At 43.2% G+C, this 16,369-nt stretch overlaps 1 protein-coding gene and 1 pseudogene across 1 annotated transcript in view; one reads left to right on the plus strand and one right to left on the minus strand.

Annotated features, from left to right (window-relative positions):
- The window catches only part of ZNF462 (zinc finger protein 462), a 184,117-nt gene extending 171,109 nt beyond the window's left edge, over positions 1 to 13,008 (minus strand). Inside the window, exon 1 of the mRNA XM_006864693.1 lies at positions 12,755 to 13,008. The gene's annotated coding sequence lies outside the window, so the exon portion shown is untranslated. The remainder of the gene's footprint in view (positions 1 to 12,754) is intronic.
- A 2,559-nt stretch (positions 13,009 to 15,567) lies between these two features.
- On the plus strand, positions 15,568 to 16,110 carry LOC102830358 (annotated as a pseudogene).
- The last annotated feature ends 259 nt before the right edge of the window (positions 16,111 to 16,369 follow it).

The following is a 16,369-nucleotide window of genomic DNA, read 5'->3' on the forward strand; positions in this document are numbered from 1 at the left end:
TCGGTTTGAACCGCAAGGTCAGTGGTTCAAACTTACCAGCTGCTCCTCAGAAACCCTATACAGGGTTATGAGTTGAAACTGACTTTACAGCAAAAGTGCATCGCCTTGGAAACCTATACAGTGTTGGCTATGCATCAGAAGCAATGGTATGGCATTTAACAACAACAACATGGCTAAGTGGAGTCTCTATTTCTCGAAATAGAAATTCTGTGCAGAGAATCACACACAGTACAGTTCAACTTACTCTCTTCATTTTTTGTAGTTATTTTTCTGAGTCTTTTTTCCACTATCTAAGGCCATTATCTAAGGAAAGATTCATTTTGATAAGTTTGGTAGATAGTGATGTAGCTGATGGGTAAAAAGAGATAACTCTGGAGCTTTTTCTGGAACATTTTATCAACAGTACACATGCTACCCTCCTATAATAACAATGGGTTTGTCTTGGGACAAGAGATCAACTGGACAGATTTATAACAAGGTTAAGATTTTATAATACCATCATCCACAAGACTTGCTGTTGTTGTTAAGTGCCGTCGAGTCGGTTCCGCCCCATAGCAACCCTGTATAGGGTTTCCGAGGAGTGACTAGTGAGCTTGAACCGCCGACCTTCTAGTTCAAACGACTTTGCAGTCCGGCACATTAACCCACAGGGCCACACCAGATCTTCCACGACTGAAGAGTTCACACCAATGAATGTTTAGCCGGTACTCTTACAGAAAAGCTACTGTACTTTAAGGATATATGGATCTGCTCCATCCCCCTTAGTATAACTTGTTACTTTATGAAGTGTACTTGCGGTCAGTCAAACATGAACAACTTCCTTTCTTTACTGTGATGTTCCAAGGACACACAAATAAAATCAAAACATTCATCATGTTTTAATGAAGTAAATATAAGAGTAAGTTAAAAAGTGTTACTACAATATCACAGAAACCTTTCATTAACAAAAACGTCAAAATGTGAAGCTACTGTATCTTGACATAACCTCCACCTAGCTCTATGCACTTCCTGAAGGCATTGTTTCCATCTCTTTAGTCCTTCCCCAAATATTAAAGGAACCATGGACTGCCAAGAGAACTAACAAATCTGTGCTGGGTGAAGTACAGCCAGAATGCTCCTTAGAAGCCAGGATGGCCAGACTTCGTCTCTCATACTTCAGACATAATATCAGTAGGGATCAGTCCCTGGAGAAGGACATCATGCTCGGTAAAGTGCGCGGTCAGTGAAAAAGAGGTGACAGCAAAAATAGGCTTAAGCACAGCAACAATTGTGAGGTTGGCACAGGACTGGGCAGTGTTTTGTTCTGTTGTACATAAGGTGACTACGAGTCAGTATGACTCGACGGCACCTAACAACTGAAGTCTTTGATTTACACCATGTCAAAATGACTGTTTTGGCATCCTCAAGGAACTCAAATGATGGTCCTTTGAAATGTTACTTGAACAAAAAGAAGTCTGAAGGGGTGAGAATAGGAATGTGGGCTCTAGGGTGGATAGGGTAAGGTTTCCCAAGGTAATTCTTGTATGACAGCCCTTACTACTCTTGAAGAATGAAAGGTGTATTAACATGAAGGAAAAATTTTCTTGGTCGAACTTTCCTGACCTTTTTCTCACCAATGCAATTTTCATGTTTCTAAAATTTCTTCCAAATAAGCCCCCATGATTATTCTGTGTCCTCTGAGAGAATCTATTAAGATTACACCTTTGGAATCCCAAAAAATAGTCACCGTAACCTTCTGGGCTGACCTCTCTGCCTCGAATTTAACTGGCCCAGCAGATCCCCAGAAGCCAGCTTTCACTAGACCCTTTTTTATTTTAGAAGGTACCCTAATGAGACTAAGTATATTACTGACAGAACTTGTCTACAGCCATCCACTGATTACAAAGACATGTTTAAACATGTTTTGTTTGGGAATAAATACATACACATACAGACCAGAACTCTAGTAGCTATATTTTTTGACATACCCTTAGGGATGCAGCATGTGGTGACCACTAAGGCAAAAGGGGGTACTAGCAGCCATACTTTTATGTGTATCTGCACCATTTTTTTCAAAACAGCCCTTGTTGTTGGTAAGTGCTGTGGAGTGAGTTCTGATTCAGAGAGACCCTGTATAGGGTTTCTGAGGAGCAGCTATTGGGCTTGAACTGCCGACTTTGCAGTTCAAACCAACCTTGAAGTCCAGTGAATTATCCTACAGCACCACACCAGGACTCCAAAATAGCCATTGTTGTTGTTAAGCGCTTTCAAGTGGTTCTGATTCATAGTGTCCCCTTATAGGGTTTCCAAGGAGCAGCTGGTTGGTTTGAACTGCTGACCATGTGGTTTGTAGTCCAATGCTGATCCTACACCACCACACCAGGAGTCATTAGACAGAACTAATTTTCTGATATGTCTGTTCATATAACTTTTCAAAAGCTTTCTCATGTTTACAGTAATCAGAGCAATGTAGAACACTGAGACTTTCAAACAAGGCGTAAGAAGGAAAAAATAAAAAGACCTTTTCTTTAGAAAAAAAATGTTAAACAGGTTATCTGCAATAACAGGTAGGTACTCTTTTTTAAAAATCCTTGTTCATAAAGTTGACAGAGTAATACAATTAAAAAATATTTATTGTATAAAGCAGCCCCCCCGCTCTTCTTGTTTGTTTATCCACCATCTCTGCAATAACTCAGAAGAACAGAAATAGGGTACTCTTTAGCTAAACACTGTCACATTATTATAGTAAGTTATATCTCATATCAACTAATATAATTAACTTTCCATTATGCTCTGATTTCCTTCCAGAACACCAGGATATTCTCCTGGTATAACCCACTGGACAAGATAAACCATCAGGAACATAAACAACGAGCATAATTAAGTAATGACCAATAAACAAGCCGAGAAGCAAGTCTTTGAAGGCAGTCCCCTTAAGTGTGTATTCTGACTCCTCATCACTTTGAAACCTGGTGACCTTGGGTAAATTACTTCTCTAAACCTCAGTTTCCTCATCCATTCAAGTAATCCCTGATCCCTATTAAAGGCTACAAAAATTACCTAATGAATTTTAACACAAGCCACTTCTGGCGAGGAAATAGCATTCTGTTGACGGTCTATATGGTATTCCCACTCTACACAGGCGTTTGCAGAAATTTTGATGAAGCACTCATGTTTACCTTCCTTACTGACAGTGTTCTTACTCAGTATTAGAAGACATTGTTCAACTAATAACAGAAGGGGGAGGAAATTCTTGCAGCAGAGCTTTGACACTTAAATGATACTGGTGTCTTCCATAGAGATCCCTTTCCCAGTTATCATTACTAAACACTAACAATCTTCTGGGACGACTACTTAAGACAGAAACCACTAAGGAATAAAGATTCTGAGGGATACAGTTACTGAAGTCTTTATGTGGTCTCAATGCCCAATCTTTCTTCAGTCTATAAGCCACACTGTTCAAATTTTACTCCAAATGAGGGATCACTACATCAGGTCCATGACAATCTGAGTATTAAATGATTAATGCTCAATACCTAATTGATCAAAACACAAAGGGACAATGCAATTAAGGATTAGAATGATTAAACATTCTGAACCTCAAGCGTTATTTTAGATTATGTTGTTGTTGTTGTTGTTAAGTGCCTTCGAGTCGGTTCCGACCCATAGCGACCCTGTACAGGGTTTCCAAGGTTGTAAATCTTTACGGGAGCAGAAAGTCTCATCTTTCTCCCGTGGAACGGCTGGTAGCTTCGAACTGCTGGCCTTAAGGTTCGCAGCCCGATTCGTAACCACTACGCTACCAGAGCTCCTTATTTTAGATTACAGAAAGCTGAAATTGGTTGATAGGCCAGTTTGTGACACTTGGCTGGAATGAATGGCTTAATCCCAAACTAGACACCAGGTAGTAGGCATGGTCCATTCCTTTCCCTTCTGAAATAAGCATGTCTTTGTTCTAGTTTCTTTCCAGTGTCTAGAGTGTAGGTAGCGAAGCTCTATGGATAGCTTTTGAGAGGACTATCACATTTTCTGCCCATTAATAATGCAGCTCTTTTCTACTGTGCTCCATTCTCGGCTGCATTCATTTTCCAGGAAAATCTCCACCTAGGCAGAGTTAACCAGTTTCCTCAAGTTTCCATTTACCCTTTATCCGAAAGGCTGTAACCCCAATGTCACACAAATTACCTTCCAACCCCAATTCTATTTTTTACAATAGGAACTCAGCAAAGAAAGTGGGTCTATGCACTGGTCTTCATATTTCACATGCAATAGGTACCAAATTACAAGGTCTTTTTCTATGTGCTTTATTGTTTTCATAAAAGCAATGCCTTTCTTCTTTCTGAGGGCTCTTCCCAATGGACAGGCTTCTTCTATTTTGACTTAGTAATCATTCCACTACCTCTCTTCTCCTTTCCCCTCTCCCACCCAAAGCAGTCTCTTCTTCCCAGCAAATTTCCACAACATAATTATGGCAATGCTTTAGCCTACTTTTCTGTTAGCTTAACAACCCTGTCTATTTTCTACTTGTGCTGATGCTACTGTTTGCTTTTCTGAAGGGCTAATCCGTATATCCTTTCAAGGCCTAACTTCCCCTACCATGATAGCAGCTGGAGCTCTAATTCACAGGTCCCTTTGCAAAGCTTTTCATTAGCAAAAAAATGAGATGGTTAAGAAACCCATTTCTTAATCTGCAGGTGAGTATTGGAACCTTTGTGCAGCAAACATCTTTCAAGTATCCCACATTGTGCCATTGCACAATTATTTTCTGAGTAATCAGTAAGATGTTATAGGCACATTTACAGTGTTCACTCGGAGGAAATCAGCTCCCACACCCCCTGGCTCTGGCATTTCCCAGCACACGAGAGAACCACTCAGCTAACATGAGCAGATTTGAAGGATATTAACTCTACCTTCTTAAATCTGAAAAGGGAAGAGAAGAATTCCAAAATTTGAAGGTCTTAGCTGGTGTTCTGGTTCAACTGGCCAGACGAGGGCTTAGGGAGTGAGTTTGGCCTTCCCCAGCTGGGCTCTGTGGCAGATAAGCCTCTCCACAAATCCTGGGCTTAATTACTTCTGACACAGTTGTCTCAGCTAGGCCTCCAGCTTCTTTTGTGCTCAAACCAATATGAATCCAAAGGTAAGTCTTTGCTTACTCACCTTGGACAACTGCTTCATTTCCATCTAAGTGATCCTAAATCATTTTAATCAGGATCTATTGGTTCCTAGTAAAATTCTCCCATCTTTCCTTGTTAACTTTTGGTCAAAGTCTATTCAAAACCTCAGCAAATAGCTTACTGAGATAAACAATTCTCATCTTGATTTCTGGAAGAAGCAAGTGCCTACCACCTTCCTTCCTTTCACCCTCAAGAGTAGGTGCTACTCTTTGAATGAAGTTGGTGTAAGGTGTGAACAGACACAGCAGGGCTATTTTATTAAATATCCAGAAGCAACATGCAGTGAACTGAACAAGCAAACACATGAAAGCAAGGAAATCAATACCAAAATACCCTGACCTGGCACACACAAAAAATCTTCCCTCCAAGAATAACTCAAGAAAAATGTCTCCAGCTAGGAATTAGGCAAGAATGCTTTGAAGACATCAAGCAATATCTGCTCAGAAGGATAATGCGTCTGTAGGTGACTAGACTAGTACCCACTCAAACCACAACACTCTCTACCTCTTTTCTAAGCCCTGATGGATTGCTCCATACATTCAAAGATGAAAAATTTCACGTATGCTTCAATTGATACGGACAAGAGGCCTTAGAAAGAAGATAAATTTTATGATAGCATTTCCAAGCAGAAAATGTGAATACAAAGCTCTTCAGATGGACCTTCCATTTATCAGTTTGTGCAGTTCTCCAGATACAAAGTTCAAGGGGACAAAAGATTCCAAAGAGCTTCCTGTTGTTGTTGTTGTTGTTAAGTGTCATCAAGTCGGTTCCGACCCATGGTGACCCTGTACAGGGTTTCCTAGTAAACTGCGAATCCACTCTAAATTCATAAAAACCCATTTTCCTTCATTCGGAAACTTCTCCACCAGGGTCTTATTAAATTCAGGCGATAGTTCAATTTATGATAATCCTCTCTTCTCTCCAAAGCTCTCCCACCCCAAACTTATTTTACCCCCTTCCTTCAGTACTGGCAAGCAAACCATACTGTTTTAACTTCTTTCCTGTTCTCCCAGTTCTTCTGGAACATTTTATTTTCGACAGTCAACTCATTTGGAGGAGTGCCACACTGAGGTTCAACTGTTTACAGCGTTAACTATGTTTCTGCCAGAAGTCCACATCCAGCACTACCTTCTTCAGACTGCCTCTTATTAAGAATTTATGCGTTAGTTTGGAAAAAGCTTAGAAAATGTGGAAACTTCCAAACATCACTCCTCTTTACAAAATTACTTTCACTAACCCAAAAGCAGGCAGAAATGGAAACCCGTTTTCACCTTTCCTAGAGCACTGTCCCCATTGCTCATGTGGCCCATGTTGTTAAACAGTCATTTAAAGGATGACTTCATGCACATGAGGGAATGGGAAAATAGCTAGCTAGCATAGGCCTGTAAAAGAGAACTGGGTTCTAAAAAGATAAGTAGCAAGCACAGTTTGGGATGAGTTCAGCATGCTGGAAAATCACCAGTAATTGTTTTAGACTGGATTTCACTCTCTCAGTCATTCATCAGTATTACAAAATGGCATCTGGAAAAGAAGCCAATTTCAAACTGTACCATGTTGCAAAATAGACCCTCAGAGTCCAATTGTGGGCGCTTTTGTAAGTTGCAATAGACAAAGACAAACTTCCAAAGAAGGACATTTGGAAAGGACTCCCAAATCCCAGATGATAGAAGTAGAGAACACAGCAGGAAAATTCAAAGAAAAAAAGCGCAAACACAAGTCACTGAAACTTGACTAAAAGTCACATTAACAAAATTGCCTCTGCATAGTGTCTCTCCTGTCAATGAAAAACCATATGAGCTAGGAGTTCCCCACCATGCTAAATTCAACTAACAAAAGTCAACAGTCCAGCCCATCAGAGTACGGTTACAGTTTCTCAGGGAGCCTTGCACTCTAGAGAGGAGAGCTGATGTTTCACAACCCGCTTCAGTCAAATGGAGTGGGGTAGCGGAAAGGGTACTGGACTGGGAGTCAGCCAACCTGAGTTCTAGGCCTGGCTTTGTTACAACTGAACTTTCTGACCTTATGCAAGTCACTGCATGTCTGGGTGCCAGTTTCCTCTTCAGTAAAATGGGAGGGGGGAATTGAAGTATATGGTCTAAGGAACGTTTAAATCATAAAAGGAACTAAAACCTACTCAAAAACAACTAGGTTTTTAATTGTTAGTTCTGACTCGTCAATATATCAAATATCTAATATGCATCACTTAGGGTGTGCATGTTTGTCAATACTTAAACAACTTTAATTTTAATTTCTACTTGGTAATCAATAGTTTTACTCATCACCCCAAAACCTGTTTAATCTCCCTGAATCCTAGAGTTCTTTCTTTCATACTATAATAAACACTTCTTTTCCTTTCTTATTATTTTAAGCAATCTTCCCCAAACTAAGACTTGTGCTATTAAAAGAGCTTAGAACTTCCCATTTCCTTGCTAAGGCTAAAATTAAACTGTCCATTCCTTAGGGCCCAGCATAACATCTGCCAGATGTCTTGGCATATCACAGGAGGGGAATTTTCTTCCAATATTATCTATTCTCCTCTCCATTTTCTCATAATCAATTAATAGGTCACCAACATCAAGCTAATGTTTCCCTCAAAGTCATCAACTCTGTAAGCATGTGAGCTTCACAAGATAGTTGCTTTAACATACACATATACACACATAATCACACACACACACACAAGCTGATTTTTTTCCAGCATTCTGGATTATCGCAATAGAATGGGGAAAAATTTTCCCTCTTTTGTTACAAATGTTCTTACTTTCCATGTATTTATCACCCATCCAATTATGTACTCATACCACATCCTCTACAATCTAAGTTATGTATTTCCTACATTTGTGGTGTGGTGTTGTGAAACAACATCTCTGTTCTCCAAGCAACTTGAAACATTCAATATAGTTTTGTCCATTCTCTGTCCCATGATGCTGTGAACTGTGTATCTGATAAAGGTGCATATCAAAAGATGAAAAGCAGAGGGACTTTAACCAAGAATTATCAACACCAAGGAAAATTTCAAGACAGACTAGACTCTCTTAAACTCCATCACACAGACAGCAGGATGCTTTCCCAGGGCAACTTGACTACAAGTTGACTTTAGAGTAAAGTACATTAGCAGAGTTGAATTTTAACCCTGACTGTCTTCTGGAAGACTCGTTGAAAAGAATAGATATAGTTTTTTGGTTGTTGTTTTTTTTTAACCTCTAGAAGTTGTGTCCAGCACCAAAGAGCAGGGAAAAAAACAAGACCTCAAAGAATGTGGTCACTGAATTAGACTGACATAAATCCACTGAGAAAACACTATCAACGCCGAAGACCCAACAGGAATAATATCATGGCAGCATACGTCAACAGCGCACAGGTATTTTTTCAGAAATTCTCTTTGTGATATATTAGAGCTATGGCAAAAAAAATGTGCATAAAACAAGCTTTATCAACCTCATGTCTCAAAAAAAGAAAACGATCTGAGCTTTGACATCAAATGAGGATGTTCAATTTGACACTGTATTTTTCTTGTTGTGGTATATTGAAAACACTTATCCCAATTCCAATGTGAGTGTCTAGAAAACTCAAGAAGCCACCTCTTTAAAGTGTTATGCTATGCTTTCCATGTTGATGAAAAGGGATTGTTGTTGTTATGTGCTGTGGAGTCGGTTCCAACTGACAGTGACCCTGTACAGCGTTTCCAAGGCTGTAAATCTTTACAGGAGCAGAAAGCCTCATCTTTCTCCCACGGAACAGCTGGTAGTTTTGAACTGCTGACCTGAAGGTTCGCAGCCCGATTCATAACCACTACGCTACCAGAGCTCCTTAAAAGGGATTCAAGATGGCTATATCTCTTAGCTGGATGGCAACTAACAACAACAACAACAACAACAACAACATATCTCTTAGCTAATCAGAACAAATTTGCAAACTCCAAAGTTCCCCTTGGATACTTTATTTTTTCCCTCCATAAAAACTAAACTCTAAAACTGTCTTATAAAATATACCAAAACATTTGGTTGAAAAGTGAAAAATATCATAAATCAAACTGCTGGAATAGCAACCAGTTTGTCAGATTTTTTTTGTTTTTTCTGAGTGAAATAACTAAACTAAACAATTGTCCTGGGATCAGCAACAATAATAAAATTAACATAGAAGTTTGTTTCAAGACAAACATATAATGTGTTCATGTTGACAATAAACATATATGGTTAATTAGATGTAAAATTATCTCATAATTACTTCCCCAAATAACTCTTTTTATTCCACTACATTCAAAATTCCAAGTTTGAACATGTAGCATCCATCCATATATGCCCTAGCAAATTTAAATACAGCATAGAATGCATTACACTTATGAGCAAAAGCAATAAGTATCAAAAGGTAATCAATCCAAAAGTGAATAATGAATAGTTATGATTCCAAGTCAGATTTTCAAAAGTGCTCTTGGAGGGGCCTAGATTTTTAGTAAGGGAACAAAAATCTGAAGCAGAAGCATTTTAAAATGAGCACACACATCAACTGAAAACCATACATCTTCGTCTGCACAAGCAGGGTTTTACTTCATTGACCATGGACAATTATCACTAAAGGACCATGTATTATTTCCCCTCTCCTTTCACACCCCTCAGAAGAACAATAACCCTCAATTAATGACACCACAGTTTGGTTTGAAAAATGTGATGTTGTCATATATAGCACTGTGCATTTACTGATGGCACTGCTACCAGCTACTCAACAGAATATAATTACATCTGGAATCCAAAACCACTTCAATATGCACAAATATACTGTAGACATAAGGAACTTTACACACAAAAAAATCTGATAATGAGAAAGCAAAGCAAGAAGAAAGCTGGTGTAAGTCGTTTACCAATGTGTTCCTTATTTATGACGAAGAAGCTGGTACCTTTCTATATTTCTCCTTAGTTGAAAACAAAGTCTAATTAGGTTCCTTAGAATGTATTAATTGGTTCTGAATCTCCTCCAAGTTTTCATTCTACCCTGGAGCCCTCCTCACCTATGTTCAGAAGTCCCTCTAAAATTCTTCTAACATCTTCTCTCATCCTCAAGATGGCTACCTGAACCTAATGGAAAATCAACATCTTCATGATTGGCTTTTATAAATTCCTGAAACATTTTAAGAATTAATCCTTTACTTGGGTCAATTACATACATTCTCTACAACTAATCTGTATAGAGTTCTAACCTATGTGTTTGAACTGGTGTAGGTCTAGGTTCTTTTTCAAATCAGCCTCCCAAAATGTCTCCCTAAAGACTAATAAATTATCCTCAATTAAAAAGGTGAAGATACCTGGGTGTAAGGTTTTTCTCAACTGATATGGTATTTTTAAAAACGTGTTTCCATAGTGACATTGCTAAGAAGGCATTTTTGAAGATTTACAATACTTGAGAATACACACAAAAAAAGCAGAATGGAAGGGAAAGGGGGAAACAAAGGAACTAAAAGAAGGCCTGATGCACACATGGAACAACCTGAAGAGAAATGTAGAACCTCAAGAAACTGGTGTCAGTCCATCCTAGAGCTCTTCTGAGGTCTTGCAGGGTTTTCTGGGTTTGGGGTTTTTTTCTTTTTGCAGAAATCACTCTAAACCAAACAATAAAGTCTTGCAAGGCATTCAAAGCATGATGATAACCCAAGCCCCAGAACTCCATAAATCTCAGTTTGGGGCCACCACTATCTTCACAATGAAGAAATAACACTCTGGTGACTTTCAGGAGACCTGGAGCAGCTTAAAGTTGTGTGAAGACCTCAATGGAAATGGTTAAGGTTTTGTCTTCCCTTTCTTGAAGGAGGTCAAAACCCCCTCAGGTCTACTCAAAAGGAAAAAAAAATCCAAAAGTTTACTTTAAAATGGAAACAAACGCCTCTGCAACTTGTGAAAACACTCCTTTGGTGGGAGAAAAATCTAGACAACCCTTTAAAAGCCCCTCATTCCTTGCATACTGAAGCAATAGTGAAGAACCACCATAAGATTTCCCTCAGGAAAGGGAAAAGGAGTAGGCAGGCAAGCCTCCTCCTCCAGCCATCACCAGCAGAGCTTCAAAATGGAGACATCCATAATTTTATAAACACTTCTCATCTCAGCTTTGTCTCCTGGAAACCCGTTCTCCTCCATTTTCTGGTGGAGTTACAACATGACACGGCTTACCTGACTCAGTTCTCAGCTCTCAACCAAACTAGTCACTTCCTCCAAAAACCTGTAAGCCACCTCCAGAAACAAAACCAAAGCACACCAAACAGCAAACACAGACACAACCCCCGGGAGCCCTGGGAGACAGCCCCAACTGGTTGGTCTTTCCCCATCCCAGACGCGTGCTTAAAAATGAAACTTTTTTTTTTTTTTTTTTTTTTTTGGGTAGTGGAGGAATATAAAAGGAACTCCAGGCAGCCTTCCTCCCTCTCTGTAGGTTAGAAGCTACAATGAAAAGAAAATGAGGGTTCCTTCATAAATGGTGAAAAGCCTAGAGACTGAACGTGAGAAGGAGCTTTGTGTTTTGGAGTCTGGACTGGAACCAAAGCAGACAGCTTGCAAATGGAGGACAGGGAGATAAAGAAAGGGAAAGAGAGGGGCTGCTCCAATGGTGGGGGGGCGGCTGCTGTTTCCCCTCGTTCTTGGAAGGAGGGCAGACCCCCGGGAACTGCACCAGGAGTGTGGCAGCCCCCCAGGCCCCTGCCTCCTTTTCCTCCCTCAGAGGAAAGCCAAGTGTGTGTAATGGCTTCTCCTCTCCAGAAACCGTTGTCCTCCTACCACAGGCTTCTGAACCCTCAGCCTAGAGACAGCTCCTCAGCAGCCTTCTGAACCTGTGCCCCCACCCGGTCCGCGCCCAAGGCGACTCGCCTCTCTCCTCACCAGCAGTACCAACAGCAGCAGCCACCCCCGACACATCCCGACCCCGCATCCCAACTTCGGAGAGAGAGAGCCAAATACCTGAGGAAGAGGGGGGTGCCAATCCGCACGGCTTTGCCATCGGGCGGGGGACAGTCAGACAGAGAAGGAGAAAGGAAGGAGAGGGACAGAGAAAGAAAGAGGTCAACCCGCTCAGGTCGGGATCGCTCGGAGCGCTCCCTCCTCTGCCCCTCGCTCGTTCCCTCACACTCTTCGGCTCAGGTCTCCTAGCCTCCCGCCCTCCGCCCCCTTCTCTGTCCCTACTCCCGTCCCCACACTCCGAGCATCCGTCCTAAGTCTCCAGCTCTCTTCTCACTCATCTTTCATTTTCTCGTCTCTTCATACAACTACACGAAATTAAGCCACAGCGCTCCTCTCCCCCCAGCAGAAGGAGCAGCCAGCAGGAAAAAGCACAGCCTCCTCTACAGCCACCAGCACCACCACCTTCTCCTCCTCTTCCTCCCTCGCTTCTCCTCCTCCTCCTCTTCCTCCTCCCCCTCCCGCTCTCCCTCCTCCCCCTCCTCCTCTTCTCTTGCTTCTTCTCCTCTTCCTATAGCCAGTCCATGCAGGGGACTTCCTCTCCTCCCCGCTCCACCAACCCTTCTTGGCCGAATGAATGAGCGCGTTTGTGCCTCCGCCACCCCGCGCTCTTCTCCCTCTAGCACTCAGACCACCCGGAGGTGGTGGTTAATTGCAGTAACTTACAGAAGAAGCGTCCCGGCGCCAGGAGGTGTTTCGGGTTTCCAGCCCCAACGCCTCCTTATCCTCTTTCTCTTTCTCCTCTTCCTGCTCTGGTTATTGTTGTGGAAGTTGTTTGGGAGTCTCATGTGCTTCTGCCGGGTCTCAGCAATGGAGGATCGCCATCTTCCCTGCCTTCCTCGGCTCCTCAGACTCGCTGCAGCTGCAGATGACCTGAGATATCCGTCTCTCTCCCTCTCCCTCCCTCCCTCTTCCTCTCCCCTCGCTCGCGCCTTCTTTCTCCTCTCCTCCCTCTCTCTCTCTCTCTCTTCTCCGTCTCCCTCCCTGTGTGTCTCTCTCTGAATAATGAGCAACTAGAGGGAGAGAGAAAGCAAGACAGAAAGAGAGAAGGAAGACAATCTTCTCCTGCCACACAAAACGCCGGAGCACCAGGGGGTGCGCGAAGCCTTTCTAATAACAACAACGTGCAAGAAAGAGAAAAAGAAGGAAGGAAGGAAGACCGACAGAAAGAAAAAATTGAGAGAGAAATGGGCTGGGAGGAAAAAAAAAAAAAAGGAAGAATTATCCAAGAGCTGAAGAAGCGCAGAAGGAGAAGCTGGAGGAGATGCTGAGGCTGCGGCTACTGTCCTCCTTCCCACCCCCCCACCCCCCGCTGAACCCCAGAAGGAGGCAAGGTGGTTGCAAAGTTAAGGCTGGGACATTGTCTTTGTCACTCAGAGCAACACAGAGCCAGGCCAGTGAGATGCAAGAGGAGGAGGTGGCGGCGGCGGAGGAGGCGGTGGTGAAGGAGGAGGAGGAAGAGGAAGAGAAGGAGGCAAAGGAGGAGGAGAAGGGGAAGAGGGAGATGAGATGAGATGAATAAAGACCTGCGGAGAAGGCGGTGCACGGAGCCTGTCCGCCTGGGCTAGGCGTGCGCGCTCCTGTCTCGGAGGGGTCCGGCCACCCTGGCCAGCAGAGGAAGCCTCCAGTGAGGACCCTGTCTGGCCGCTCATAGCGCTCCTACCATCAGCCCTGCCCCAGGCTCCGAGCCCGGGCCCCAGCGGGTCCCTCACACGCATCCATCTAGAGGCCAATCTTTGCAAAGAACCTACATGGAGAACTAGAGGTTGCAAGTCTAAACCCAGATCAACCACGTGGGGCTTTTTAATCCCTTTCCAGCTTGCGGTGTGAGTATCTCCAGTGAAAAGCTTAAATTGTCCATTACTGGCACGTATTTTGAAGTCTTCTCCCCCGAAATAAAGGCTCATTGTGCGTTTCATTTCTTTTCTGATATGGAAAGAAGAGTAGGGGAAGGAGAAAGCCCATCCTTCCGAGGCTCAGAAACACCACTTTCCCAACTTGTGAAATGTTTTGACGGCGCACCAAAAGAAGAAAAGCATACTTAAATAACTTTACACCCTCCAGCACCGCGTTGTTTGCACTTTCAGCCTGATCATCTAAGTCTCGGAAAGTAACAATCAGCGCTCCTAATGATAAGGTGTCATGTGTTGAAGACAGGAGAGCCAAGATGAAGCTTTCACACCTTGAATTTTTATTTAGTGTAATCCCCCCCAAAATCGTTCTGAACTACCTCTTTTCGTAAAAGAATAGGACCCTACCCCACCCCCCAACACAAACACCATGTTGGATGTCTCTTCAGACTTCATTTGATATGGGACGGGGAAGTTGCATGGAGGATGGGGGGGGTTACAGTGTGAAAGAAAAAAAAAATCAATATAGATGCAATTGAAGTTCAAGGGCATACGCTGGTTGTACCAGTTCCATTTCTCGGATCCTCACACTGGGCATCTGCAGCCTCGGGAAAAGAAACACGCAGAGCGCCTGGCAGAGACCTTAATTAAAGTTTCTTTTGTCCGCGTCTGAATTGGGGGATGTTTCTAGATTCCTTTGCATTGGGAAGCGCGCATCCGGTGGTGTAGGCGCGGTGTAGAGGATCCACAGCAGGACTGTGTTCTTTTAATACTCGCCGCCCCTCACCCCCAAGCAACATCTCTGGGAGATATACCCATAAATCTATACAATAAAGGGGAGGAGGAGACGCGCGCGTGGTTGGTTCCCATCGGATAGCGGGATTTCATAAACAGATGTAAATCCTCGTTTTCCAAGATTTTGCCGTTCATTTAGACCTGGACAGAATCTCTTGCCCTGAGGCACAATTTCACCGCCTTCCATTCAACACTTCCTGCCCTTTTCTCCTCCCATTCACATAGAAAATCTTGGGAGCCCTAAAAGGGTGTTGATGGCGGAGTGATAAATAAATAAATAAATGACACTCTACGCGTGCGGTGGAGAAGAAGGGGGAGGGAGAAGTAAAGCGAGAAGAGGTAAAGGGAAAAAGTAGGGCGAGCAGAAAGGACAGGCAAAAGGGAATCGGGAGTAAAAGAAAGAGAAAAGAAGAAAGAAGCGAGAAGGATGGGGAGGCTTGCTGCAGAGTGATGCTGGCTTTGTGCAGAATTGGAAGGACTCCCCCTTCCAGGTGCCTGGAGGGTCCTGGGGAAGTCCTTCTGCCCTGGAGCTCCTCCCTCCGGGACCCCAGGGGTGTCTGATCGCCAGCCGCCGCTCCTCCATAAATTCCTCGTGGCAACCAGAGGAAGCGCGCCAGGTCTCCGCAATCCCTTCAGTGCCTGCGCTGATAATTTACCTCTTTGTCTTTAATAAAAAAAAAAAAAGCTGACTTTTTCTGTCAAGCCCTGTACCGGGAAAATAACAATCGTATTTCAGGTTGAAAGCTGCTATTACTGCTGGGTTTTGGAGGCTGCGATAAAATCTTCATCGACGTGAAGGTACTTTCTAGGTTGTCTTGGGTCCGAAGTACTAAAATGGGGGCCACTCTTCCCCGGGGTTACGGGCGTAGGGAACCCAGGGTTGGCGAGGGGGGAAGAAGCGCCGAGGTCTGAGGAAACCGAAGGCTCTAGGAGCACCAAAGTGCTTCCTGCAGTCGGGGAATGAGCCCTGGGGAGGAGCCTTTCGCGAGAACGTGAGCGCGCCTCAACACGCCTCAGACCTCATAAACCCACTTGGCAAAGACCCGGGAAGCGGCTGGCGGACTGTCTGCGGTGAACTCAAGAAATTAACCTGCGTTGTAATTAAACGGGCTGTCGCCCTTTCAGACTCACCTCGAGCGACCGAGATACAGAGCTCCAGAACCGGCGGTGGGGGGACCTGGCTCCACCCTCCCGTCCCAGGAGAAGAGGACAAAAAGGGTAGATGGCCTTGGAGATGGCCCCGCCCTTCAAACGCTCCAATCCTTGGAAACCAAACCTCCTCTAAAGGCCTCCTCGTCTAGAAGGGACAAAGGCAGCCAGGAGATCCATAAAGACAGAAAGATAGGTGATTTTCGACTTCCGAAGAGAGTTCCTTGAGTGAAAAGGTACTATGGCTAAGTTTCCATCCCAGTTACAGAACCATAGTATGTTATTGAAGACACACCGGATCAAAATTTTGGTTTATAAGCAAATTGACTTCCCAAAGCGGTGAAGCAAACTAATGCAAAACGTCCCTGCTTTTTGAATGTGGCATGGCTAAATTTTCAATAAGTGATGTCATTTTCCAACGTTTTAGAACCGTTATAAGTACCTTTACGTTTCAACTAAAATAGTTAAAAGGAATTAAACACGGGGA

Source organism: Chrysochloris asiatica, unplaced genomic scaffold (genome assembly GCF_000296735.1).
Source record: "Chrysochloris asiatica unplaced genomic scaffold, ChrAsi1.0 scaffold00069, whole genome shotgun sequence".
Lineage (NCBI taxonomy): Eukaryota > Metazoa > Chordata > Mammalia > Afrosoricida > Chrysochloridae > Chrysochloris > Chrysochloris asiatica.